Raw genomic sequence first — 11,123 nt, 5'->3', positions numbered from 1 at the left:
CCAGGTATTTCCCATGACAATTACTGAACAAAAGCTATCAAGTCTTGCTGTCGGTCATTTCACTTAGGCTTTCCTGGACTAGAAATCTTACCAAGATGTATCTGAGCAAAAGTCTCCCAGAAATGGTGAATCCAGGGAAAGTTCTGATTAGTACTTGACGGCAAGGATGCCCTAAATAATTTGGATGGGCAACTGGTCTTTATGTGGCATTTTCATGTTCCTGATATAGACACAGAAAACAATCATTCAACTTAACTGCTTGCTGATTGGTTCAAACAAACAGCATCAACTTCGAGTATGCCAATATTTTTAACTCCTTCCTGGACAGTTGCCTTTCCTCTCTCTCCCATCTCCCCTCAACCCAAATAAAAGTTATAATTTTTCTGAATCTATCAATCTAAATGCTACCCTTAACTCACCAATGGTTCACTTGCAACCTAAGTGTTAGCATTTATATGTGTCTCCCCTACTTCTCCAAAACACCTTGTTACATCAAGGATATGACTTACATTTGGCACTGAGCTTGGCATTTAAAAAATGCTCACTGCCCTGCCGGCATGGCTCAATGGTTGAGCACTGACCTATGAACCAGGAAGTCAGGGTTTGATTCCCAGTCAGGGCACATGCCAGGATTGCGGGCTCCATCCCCAGAGTGAGGTGTGCAGGAGGCAGCCAATTAATGATTCTCTCTCATCATTGATGTTTCTATCTCTCTCTCCCTCTCCCTTCCTCTCTAAACTCAATAAAAATATCTTTCAAAAAAAGAAATGCTAATGTCTATTGGAAAACATAAAAGGCCCTTTCCTCCTTTGGGGGCTTTGTTCTTCAACTGAATTCTTCTTCCCCTGGCTTTCATTTATTTTTAGGTCTTTGATTCAACTGTCACTTTTTATTGACTCTTCTCATTACTTTCTCTAAAGCAGGCCTCTACACCAGTTATTCTCTTAGGCATCACCTTATCGATTTTCTTCATAGCAATGATCATAATCTGTGATTATCTTGTTTCTTTCTGAACTTTATCATTAATGTCTGTCTCATAAATTTTCTGAGAGTGGTAGCCTTGCGTGCGCTGTTTACAGCTTCTTCCTGGAACACAGAAGCACTCAAATTTTTGTTGCAGGGATGACTCCAGGTTTGGGACAATAGCAGAGTTCTGTACTGGAGTTTCCTGCCCAGGACACAAGGTAAGAAATACCAGATAGGAAGGCAGTGGTTTCTGAGTGGGAATGTTTTTGCTTGCATGCTAGGTTTGCACTTACTTGTTAGGCCTGAGAGGTGTGGCATTTGGCACAACAGCATGAATCCTACTGACCTATCATGCAGCTGTCTGTGCACAGTACACCAGGCAAGCCCTCTGGGAGAGGTCCAAATTCTTGTTAGAGCTCTTTACCTACCAAATAGGGCACACAGCTGTAAAATAATGCTGACAATTTTTCTTTTGCATACATATAAGTCTTTGTTGCCTTTTGTTGACTTTGTTCTGATATATCCAACCTTTTTCCTATTATTTTTCTCTTTTTTTTAGGGAAAGAGGATTTGGTTGCTATATCAAAAATGTGTTGTCCAGCTGGCATGGCTCAGTAGTTGAGCGTCAACCTATGAATGAGGAGGTCACAGTTCGATTCCCAGTCCGGGCACATGGCCAAGTTGCTGGGGTGGCTCAGTGGTTGAGCATCCACCTATGAACCAGGAGGTCACAGTTTAATTCCTGGTCAGGGCACATGGTCAGGTTGCCGGCTTGATCCCCAGTGTGGGGCATGCATGAGGCAGCAATCAATGATTCTCTCTTATCATTGAGGTTTCTATCTCTCTCTCCCTCTCCCTTTCTCTCTGAAATTAATAAAAATATGTTTTTAAAAAATGTGTATAAATCTTTTGTTCACTTAGCATAAAAATAGTTATATTTTCTTTGTATTGAATTGATTGGGGTGACATTGGTTAATAAAAGTACATATGTTTGATCCGTGCAATTCTATAAGATACCAACTGTATACCACCCAGTGTCAAGTATCCTTTAATCACCATTTATCCCCAAGTATTAAAGTTTATTTAATCTGTTGCAAACTTGACAAAAACAGTGGTGATTTTAGGGAGGAAACATATTCATGTTAGGACTGCTTATCACTTTAAGAATTTGAGTAAATTGCCTTTTAAGCTCTGCATGTGCACACAGAGCATTGGAATAACTAGGGAAGTATGTTAAAAATTTTTTCTTTTTGGAAACTACAATTTATCTTGTTCCGAATGCTTTGCTATTTCTTAATCACAGCAAGTCTTCTTTTATTGATCTAACTAAAATTCTAGATAACATCATCATGGAAAACTGGCATTCCTTGCATTCTCTTTAGCAAAAAGTTATGGCTTTGGAACATATGTTTATTTTCCTTAAGAACATAACAATTCTTGATAAAAAGAAATTTTTTGTCCATGAGAATATCAGTTTTTATATAATAATTGAATAATATTTTCAATTTTCTGTCAAAATCTATTATGTAAAAAAATTTTTATTGAGGTCAAACAATATTTTCTTCTTTTTTTTTCTTTTTGTATACAAATGTCACAAAACTGGTTAGTCAGGAGAAGTGAATTTGTGATCATTTTTTAAATAAACCATTATCTGCTTGGAAGTAAAAGCAAATTATTAGGCGGGGGAGGGGTGCAAAGCCATGCCTTCTAACATAAGGTTTGATGCAAACTTTTGTCAATAAGCATTCCACATCGAGTAGATATTTTTGTCAATCAAATTCAGTATTTTTATCAAAGCCAATTCATTAGTCTACTCCAGTGGTCAGCAAACTGCGGCTCGCAAGCCACATGTGGCTCTTTGGCCCTTTGAGTGTGGCTCTTCCACAAAATACCACGTGCAGGCGCTCATGTACAGTGCGATTGAAACTTCGTGGCCCATGCGCAGAAGTTGGTATTTTGTGGAAGAGCCACACTCAAAGGGCCAAAGAGCCACATGTGGCTCGCGAGCCGCAGTTTGCCGACCACTGGTCTACTCAATTAAGAGAAAGACCATCCATGATAAAGCCTCTCAACCACTCTTCCCTCTACAATTCATCCTTTCCAGTACAGCAAGGACTCCCTCAGCCTGGCCCAGGGTTCTCCTAGTCCAGCACTTGGGTCCTCTCCCACTGCTCTTACACACAATATTTTTCAGCACATTTGCTCTCCATCCTCAGATCAGTGGCATGAACACTCAGATTTCTGTGTTTTTCTTCATGGTGTTTCTTCTTTATCCTTCCCAATTATTCAACCTGGATAAACAAATCGTTCCTCTGTGTTCCCATACAATTTGATGTATCTAATTCTCAAGTTAACTAATGACCTGGTGCATGGATTCATGCACATTGAGAGGAAATTAATCAGAAGGTGGCCAGCAGAGCAGGACTGGGCAAGATGGGCCTTCCCGCCATGGCATCTGCAGAGTGAGCAGGGTCCCTCTGGCAGGTGGGAGTCCCTTGACCTGGCCTACGGGGATTGGGCCTAAACCGGCTCTCCGACATCCCCCGAGGGGTCCCAGAATGTGAGAGGGCACTCTGCAAAGTTGCTGTCGTACAGGGTGTGAAATGCAAATACAAGTGTGCAGTAAACCAGATTTGGGGCCAACAGTGCCCCAGCAACAACATAACCCACAGCCAAAGGTGGAATTGCATGGCCCTACAAGGAATCAGGCTCTCTCCTCTCCAGTTTCGGGGTGTGTCACCCAAGAACTACCGCTGCCAAGTCATTGCAGCTTGACAGCTCCTGCATTGAGCATCTTCCCCCTGGTGGTCAGTATGTGTCATAGCAACTGGTCAGACAGGTGGAGGAACACTTAGCATATTAGCCTTTTATATATATACTAGAGGCCCGGTGCACAAAATTTGTGCATGGGGGGGGGGGGTCCCCTCAGCCCAGCTTGTACCCTCTCACAGTCCAGGAGCCCTCAGGGAATGTCCTACTGATGGCTTAGGCCCGCTCCCCACAGGGACATGTGTCTCATGTCAGCCACAGTCTGTCCTCCCTCTGCAGGAGGCGACTGGCTGATCAGGGGAAGGTGCCACCCCCATCACCCTGCTGCTGCTGCCACTGCCAGCCGCTGCAGCCACCACGGTGTTTACATCAACACAGACTTCAGTCCCTTCACCACGAAAAAATGACAACTTTTTTTAGGCATTCTCAAGATGTCTCTTTCATAGGATGTTTCTTTCTTTTTGTCTTTTATCCTCACCTGAGGATATTTTTCCCTTGATTTTTAGAGAGCGTGGAAGAGAGAAGGAAAGACAGAGAGAAACATCAATGTGAGAGGGACACTTCAATTGCTTGCCTCCTGCATGAGCCCTGACCTGGGCCCCAGCCAGGGAGGAGCCTGCAACCTAGGTACATGCCCTTGATCAGAATCGAACCCAGACCCTGAGGTCCACAGGCTGAGGCTCTATCCACCTTCATTTTTTCCTCCAGGAGTGAGGTGGAAAAACCCTTGGATTCTTATTACCCAAGTTACCAAGAACACTGTGAGTGATGTATAGGGAGCTTAGCCAATGAGCAATAAGAAATGGTGTTTCCTCTGCAACTCACACACAGAGGCAGGACTGCTGGCGCGCTGTCTCCCAGCAAGGGAAGGCCCCCTGAGTATTGTGTCTTTGCTCTGGGCCTGCACGGCACCTGCTGGGGCCAGGGGCAGGCCCCCCTGAGCATGCAGCCTCCTCCTGAGCCTGTTGTGACTGTTATGGAGTCCTGGCTAATTTGCATATTAGCTTTTATATATAGTCAGAGAGACTAGAGGCCTGGTGCACAAAATTCGTTCATGGGGGGGATGCGTCCCCTCAGCCCAACATGCACCCTCTCCAATTCGGGACCCCTCCGGGGGATGTCCGACTGCCTGTGATCGGGCCTAAACTGGCAATCAGACATCTCTCTCACAATCCTGGACCACTGGCTCATAATCACTCCCCTGCCTGCCTGCCTGGTTGCCCCTAACTAGCCCCCCCTGTCGGCCTGATCACCCCTCACTGCCTCTGTGTGCCAGCCTGATCGCCCCTAACTGCCCCCCCTGCTGGCCAGGTTGCCCCCAACTTCCCCCTCCCTGATGGTCTGGTTGCTCCTAACTGACCCCCCACCAGCCTGGTCGCCCCTGTTCCCCCCCTTGCTGGCCTGGTTGCCCCCAACTACTCCCCCTATTGGCCTGGACACCCCTCATAGCACCCCCACCAGCCTGGTCACCCCACACAGCCTACTTGTTCAGTTGTTTGGTCGTTCCTCACTAACCCCCCTGCCGGCCTGGTGAGGGCATGAGGGTTAATTTGCATGTTACCTCTTTATTATATAGGATATATAAATTTTTCATGCATCTCTCTCCCCATCTCACCACCTCCTCAACTCCTCCAGCGGAGCAATCTTCTGACAGTGCCTAATGCTGGCATACTCTGGCCTAGGCAAGCATTCAGAGGTAGTTTGAACTTTGTTAATTGTTTAAATCTGCTTGTATATGTTTCCACATTGATCTGAATTTTCCAACTATTACCAAAAAGGAAGAAAAGTTACATCTAATAAAAATGTTATCCCCCCCAAAAAAATTCCCTATTTTCAAAAAATATTTATTGACTATTTTTTAAATCATTTTTTAAAAATTCGCTATTGACTGAGTGTCATCTCATATCATCCAGGTAAGTTGTTCAATTCAGTATCGACATATTCCCTTTATTTTGTTTATTTTGTTTTTGAGGTTTGTTTTTTTTTTTCTCATTAAACTTTGTTATCTTAATGGGTCTTCAATTCTGTGACAAATTTTTGGTCATGTTGTTTTCATTAAAAAGTACTGATTTTAAAAACTAATAACTTAAAAACTGCCACACACACAAAAGAACCAAATGGCCCACAAAACATTCTCTTTTCCTTCTGAAGATTTTACGATGCATTGTAATCATTAACCAGCCTTTCACTATTAAACTTAAATAGCCAATTGAGACACACAGTTTTGAGACCATTCTTCCACCACTTAGTAAGACTGGGGTGGCAGGTGTAGGGAATAATATTCATTTAGCCTTCTTAGCTTTCTGGGCCCACTTGGTGACTTTGCCAGCTCCAGCTGCCTTTTTGTCCACAGCTTTGATGACACCCACAGCAACTGTCTGTCTCATGTCACGAACAGCAAAATGGCCCTGAGGAGGGCAGTCAGAGAAGCTCCCAACACACGTGGGCTTGCCAGGAGCCATATTGACGATGGCAGCATCACCAGATTTCAAAAACTAAGTACCATCTTCCAACTTTTTCCCAGAAGGACAATCAATCTTCTCCTTCAGCTCAGCAAATTTGCAAGCAATGTGAGCTATGTGACAATCCAGCACAGGTGCATAGCCAGCACTGATCTGGCCTGGGTGGCTCAGGATAATCACCTGAGCTGTGAAGCCAGCTCCTTCCCCTGGTGGGTCATTTTTGCTGTCACCAGCCACATAGCCATGGGGAATATCTTCGATAGACCCCTTCTTCACATTGAAGCCCACATGGTCCCCAGGAAGAGCTTCACTCAAAGCTTCATGGTGCGTTTCAACTGACTTTACTTCAGTTGTAACGTTGACTGGAGCAAAGGTGATCACCAGGCTGGGCTTGAGAACACCAGTTTCCACTTAGCCCACAGGGACAGTATCAATACCACCAATTTTGTAGACATCCTGGAGGGGCAGATGCAGGGGCTTGTCAATTAGACCAGTTGGTGGCTGGATGCAATCCAGAACTCCAGCAGCGTGGTTCCATTGGCATTGCCACCTTTACGGGTGACTTTCCATCCCTTGAACCAAGACATATTAGCACTTGGCTCCAGCATGTTGTCACCATTCCAACCAGAAATTGGCACAAATGCTACTGTGTCAGAGTTGTTGCCAATTTTCTTAATGTAGGTGCTGACTCCTTTAATAATTTCCTCATATCTTTTCTGGCTGTAGGGCGGCTCAGTGGAATCCATTTTGTTAACACCCACAATCAGCAATTTCACACCCAGTGTGTAAGCCAGAAGGGCATGCTCACAGCTCTGTCCATTCTTGGAGATGCCTGCTTCAAATTCACCGACACCAGCAGCAACAATCAGGACAGCACAGTCAGCCTGCGATGTGCCTGATGAACATGTGCTTCATGTTTTTGATGAAGTCTGTGTGTGCTGGGGCACCAATGATGGTGACATGATGCCTGCTGGTCTCGAATTTCCCCAGGGAGATATCAATGGTGATACCACACTCCCATTCAGTTTTCAGTTTATCCAAGATCCAGGCATTCTTGAAGGAGCCCGTCCCCATCTCAGCAGCCTCCTTCTCAAATTTTTCAGTGGTTCTTTTGTGGATCCCACCACATTTGTAGATCAGATGGCCAGGAGTGGTAGACGCCAGAATCTACGTGTCCAATGACGACGATGTTGATGTGATTCTTTTCCTTTCCCATTTGGGGTTTGATTTAGTGGTGGTTTTCACAACACCTGTGTTCTGGTGGCGGCAAACCCATTTCGAAGAAGCCACATCTTCCATTTAAAACAGAGGAGGAATTTTGTGCATTATTTCAAGCACTAGGAGAAAATATCAAGATTGCTCACTCCTTGATAAGTCTTACTAATTTAAATAATCTGTATTATGTGATTAAGTCACTGAACCAGGAGTATACTGAGAAAGCAAGTGAAGAAGAGCATGTCTGCTGAAAGCCCTCATGAAAACATTGCCAAGAGGATAAATGTTACCCCAAGAAATGATAAAAATCTATTATTGGCAACCTATGATTTATATCCAAACAAAAGAATAGATCATATTGGCTGTCTCTGTCAATCTCCTAACATACTAACTCTCTACCTTTGTTCAAAATAAAATATTCATCTCTCTGATACAAATGAAAAATTACTTAAAATCCAGCTCTTTTTGCTGTAGTCAGATCTATTAATATATACAGAAGTGATTTTTATGGCCGTACCTCCATTTCTTATGTCCTTGAGTCACAATGACCCTGATGAAAGCACTGGAGCTCAAGGTTTTGCAGTTGTGGGGTAAGTGAGGTTCTCTGGGGCCATGCCAACAGACTGTCTCTAAAGCCAATGTAGTTGTAAGGGAAGGTCACTCCAACTGGGACTACCATTGCTATGCATTTCCAGCATTCTCATATTTACCAAATACATAAAATATTAGAACTCCTATTTTGTGTACATCTGAATGTGCCCCAATGTTTTTCTATGTTTACTAAAAGAATAAGTTGCATGACTCCACCAACCCTCAAAACTCTCTTGTCATCATATTGTATACATCCTTAAACTAAAGGTAGCCTTTAAAAGTCGAACAAGTACTAGCATGAAATAATGTAAGGGAGAATTAGCAGAAGAATGGGTAGAAAATGAGAACTAAAGTTTGGATGGTGGGGAAAAAAATCTGTCTCAGAAATCTCAGTAAGTCATTATAATTAAAAGAGAAAATACAACTTCAAAGCTTTGTAATTGCTGCAAACAAATAAGCTAACATTTTTCATTTTCTCAACATCCAAAAAAGGACAGGAAATCTGTAAGGGATGGCAAAAAACTATCCTCTGTGTGCATGTTTTCCTTAAAAGATTTACCCATCCAAATTGAAAGTGTTCAATTCCTTAAGACATTTCACATTATGTATGAAAAGAATAAAATTTTCAAATTATTTGAAGGATGAAGCAGCTAATATATCTCAATGTGTCTATTGCAAAATAAGAAAAGCATATTTCTATAGTGGAAAATATCTTTTGTTTATTCTATGCCAGCAAGGATGGCTTTGATTTTTAGAACATTGTAGCATTCAATAATGTTTTGCCCAACATTCTTTTCAGACCAGTTTTTACAGAAAACATTTGAGAAGAATGGGAAAGAAATAAAGCGGGAAAGAATAAAGTAACAATTTCAACTACTGGTGCACAGTAGTTCTTAAATTAAGCTCTCAGAGAAATGAAAAATGACACAAGAAAACATCCACTTTAGAGAGAGTTCATGATGATATGCAAACTGCTGCCAAGTTGGACTCTCTGCTCATTAAAGTTTTAAGACTGTCGTCTTGTGGCCTTTCTCAGAGACAGCATCCGCACGTGATGGCTGTCTCATGCTATTTGTACACACATTAATTTGTAAAGAGATCCAAGTGAAGCTTGAAAGGAAACAGTGAAGGGTTAGAGCCCACTAATGCCTGATAGGATCTTTTTCCCATTATGGAACCAACACAAAATCCTTAACCAAGTTAGGGAATGAAGTTAGGTTGTGTATGCACAAAAGTTAAACAGATATGTGCCTATACATACACACATGTGCACACACACACGATATACTGCTCTTCTTTTTAAACATAGTTTCATGTTCTAGACATCCTCAAGATGAAAACGCCACCATACTAACTGCAGTCCTCTAGGGATCAGATAATATGACAGCTCAGAATGTGGACTCTGAAGCCACACTACACAGATTTAAATCCTTCTCTTCCATTAAAGGTGTATGACCTTGAGAAACTTACTTAACTTCTCCATTTCTTAGTATTCTCATATGTAAAATGAGAATAAGATCTACTTCATTCGGGCAGTGCCCTCAGCGGTCCCGGACCTGTCTCCTGCTTCAACAGTGTTTGAATGGAACAGACCCAGGGACACCCTTCTCCCAGCCTCCGGTCTCCCTTCTGCGTCTTATCCAGTCACCACCTTCAGAACCACCTCAGGGACCAGCCAACACACACAGCTTCTTTTCTACCTTAACTCCTTATAGCCAAACAACTACCAACCATGAGCTCCCAAATTCGTCAGAATAATTCCACCGAGGTGGAGGCTGCTGCCCACCGCCTGTCCCCCCGCCTCTGCGGGCCTCCCACACCTACCTCTCTTGGGGTTTCTATTGCGACCATGAAGATGTGGCTCTGGAGGGCGTGGGCCACTTCTTCCATGAGCTGGCGGAGAAGAAGCCGAGGGCGCTGAGCTTCTCTGAAAGTTGCAAAACCAGCGCGGTGGCCGCATTCCCTGCCAGGACGTGCTGAAGCCTCCCAAGGTGAGTTGGTAAAACTCAGGGCCCATGGAAGCCACCCTGGCCTTGGAGAGGAACCTGACCCAGGCCCTCTTGGAGCTGCAGGCCCTGGGTTCTACCCCCAGACCCTCAGCTCTGTGACTTCCTGGAGAACCACTTCTGGGGTGAGGAGGTGAAACTCATCAAGAAGATGGGCAACAGCTGACTCACCTCCACAGGCTGCCGGCCCCCAGGCTGGGCTGGGTGAGTATCTCTTTGAAAGGCTCAGCCTCAAGCACAACTAGGAGCCTTTGGAGCTCAGAGGCCTTCGAGGAGCCCTCTGCATCCCCTGGTGTCTCTGGCTTTTACCTGAGCCTCTCCCCCAAACTACTAGCCATTCTTTTAACCACCCTGAAGCCCTCTCCCATGCACTGGACCAAACGAAACAATAAAGATCTACCTCATTTGGTTGTTGAAAAATAGCACTAGAAATATGAAAAAAAAAAGCAGCACATAAATATCAAAGTATGTTATGAGTATCCCCTTTAGTTCCTACTCAAAATATTTGGGGCTTTTTTGTTGTTTTTTCCCCCGGTTTTATTGAAATATAATTGACATTTGGCAAAATATGTATAATATTTTTCTTTATCCATTCATTTGTCAATGGACACCAGTTGTTTCCATGCCTTGGCTATTTGGCTATCCTATATAATAAAAGCCTAATATGCTAAGTGCCCAGTTGTCCAGTAGGCTGTTCAACCAATCAAAGCATAATATTCTAATGGTATGCCAAGGCCGCTCAACCGCTCACTATGATGTGCACTGACCACCAGGGGGCAGACAGTCGACTGGTCGACCGTTTGCTATGACGTGCACTGACCACTAGGGGGCAGACACTCTGACTGGAAAGTTAGTTTGCTGCTGGAGTCTGGCTGATCGGGACTGAGCAAGACAGGCCGGTCATGCCCTAGAGCCCTCCCACAGTTCCTCCCTACCTGGCCAACCTTCTGTGTCCCTCCCCAGCCCCGTGCACCGGTGGGGTCCCTCGACCTGTTCTGCACCCTCTTGCAATCTGGGACCCCTCGGGGAATGTCAGAGAGCCAGTTTTGGCCTGATCCCGCAGACCAGGCCAAGAGACCCCACTGGTGCACAAATTTGTACACCAGGCCTCTCG

At 44.1% G+C, this 11,123-nt stretch overlaps 1 pseudogene; it reads right to left on the bottom strand.

Annotated features, from left to right (window-relative positions):
* Positions 1–6,017: 6,017 nt before the first annotated feature.
* Positions 6,018–7,413, bottom strand: LOC139002304 (elongation factor 1-alpha 1 pseudogene; annotated as a pseudogene).
* Positions 7,414–11,123: the final 3,710 nt, after the last annotated feature.

The sequence above is a fragment of the Myotis yumanensis genome, unplaced genomic scaffold, assembly GCF_028538775.1.
Source record: "Myotis yumanensis isolate MYYU_CA2020_CCGP unplaced genomic scaffold, mMyoYum1.0.hap1 SCAF_2, whole genome shotgun sequence".
In the NCBI taxonomy this organism is placed as follows: Eukaryota; Metazoa; Chordata; class Mammalia; order Chiroptera; family Vespertilionidae; genus Myotis; species Myotis yumanensis.
This window is presented reverse-complemented; position numbering and strand designations above follow the sequence as displayed.